Source organism: Schistocerca cancellata, chromosome 9 (genome assembly GCF_023864275.1).
Source record: "Schistocerca cancellata isolate TAMUIC-IGC-003103 chromosome 9, iqSchCanc2.1, whole genome shotgun sequence".
NCBI lineage: Eukaryota > Metazoa > Arthropoda > Insecta > Orthoptera > Acrididae > Schistocerca > Schistocerca cancellata.
In genome coordinates this window covers 198,373,429-198,374,998 of record NC_064634.1, presented here as the reverse complement: position 1 = coordinate 198,374,998, position 1,570 = coordinate 198,373,429, and the positions used below count along the sequence as shown (strand labels likewise).

General features: G+C 46.4%; 1 non-coding gene across 1 annotated transcript; it reads left to right on the top strand.

Moving 5' to 3' along the window:
• The first annotated feature begins 1,263 nt into the window (after nucleotides 1-1,263).
• On the top strand, nucleotides 1,264-1,338 carry Trnat-ugu (transfer RNA threonine (anticodon UGU)). Its single transcript has one exon. It is a non-coding gene; the product is annotated as a tRNA-Thr (tRNA).
• The last annotated feature ends 232 nt before the right edge of the window (nucleotides 1,339-1,570 follow it).

Below are 1,570 nucleotides of genomic sequence, written 5' to 3'. Positions count from 1 at the left end.
ACAGCGAAAAACTTAACATCAGACTTGGGGATTTCGAAGTAGATCAGGTTAAAGAATTCTGCTACCTAGGCAGCAAAAAACCCAAGATGGACGCAGTAAAGAGGACGTAAAAAAAGACCTAGCACTGGTAAAAATGGAATTCCTGACCAGAAGAAGACTAGTAATATCAAACATAGGCCTGAATTTGAGGAAGAAATTTCTGAGAATGTACATTTGCAGCCCAGCATTCTATGGTAGTGAAACAGGCGCTGTGGGAAAACCGGAACAGAAGAGAATCGAAACATTTGAGTTGGGTATTACAGAAGATTGTTGTACACTAGGCGGATTGGTAAGGTAAGGAATGAGGAGGTTCTCCGCAGCATTAACGAGGAAAGGAATATATGGAAAAAGAGGCAAGAAGAAGAGATCAGATGATAGGGCATCTAGTCGTTGGGTGTCAGAAATCCAACAGAGACATTTCAACCCTCCTGAAGTTACCCAAGTTGACTGTTGGTGGCGTGGCTCTGAAATTGAATCGTGAAGGAACAACCATAGACACGCAAAGGATCGCATGAAATCAGTGGAAGGAATCAGCTACAGGCTTCACTGACGTGTATGGTAACACTGATGATCGGCAAATATCATCTTCAGCAGCATCTACCAAAAACATTTTTCATTAAATGTTCAGTTTGTATTACTTCGACCAGTTTCGGTTGAAAAATGCGGAATTTGTTGTGAGCCATCCCCATTCAGCCCATATAGTTTCATGAAGTTCAGATTGGTGGGGGTGCTAAACGAGCCTTCACAATCTCGTCTGCAAAGGAGGTGCGTTCCAAGCAGAGGTCTGTCATTGAGTTTGTTGTGGCGGAAAACCAGATCACCGCATGTATTGCTAGGCGCTTGCACAATGTCTACGGAGACCTATCAGTGAGCAAAAGCACGGTGAGTCGTTTGGTGACGCGTCTGTCATCATGGCGGCAATGTCGGGCAAACCTGTCCGATCTCCCGCGTGCCGACCGGCCGCACACAGCTGTGACTCCTGCAATGTTAGCACGCGCAGACACTCTTGTAGTTAAGGCTAACCGGCCATTGACCTTCTTCTTCTGTGCTGGATGCACACGCATTGCCCGAACTCTTACGGGACTCGGTAAGATTGTCTGCCGCGAGTAATGATTGTAACGGGCAGGGGCACTACGGATGTAGTGCATGGACATTAAAGTTGGGAATGTGGGTCTCAAGGGGAGCGTGCAAGGGATAAATCCCTGCAGTCGCACTATCCTCTGTGCCCTCGGTGGCTCAGATGGATAGAGCGTCTGCCATGTAAGCAGGAGATCCTGGGTTCGAGTCCCAGTCGGGGCCTGGCCCTGTTGATGTATGTGGCGTAAAGGGAAAACTTGCACCCAGCGAACGGTCTACCCGGCGGGAGGCCCTAGTCACACGACAGAAAAGAAGAAAAAAAAACATAGGTCACAAACAAAACAAATTTTAATTATTATTTACGTCTGGCGTACTGAAGGCATAATATAATTTTTATCTGTTACAGACTGTTCCCATAAAGATAGACGCAGGCAATGTCAAAGAGTTTCACATT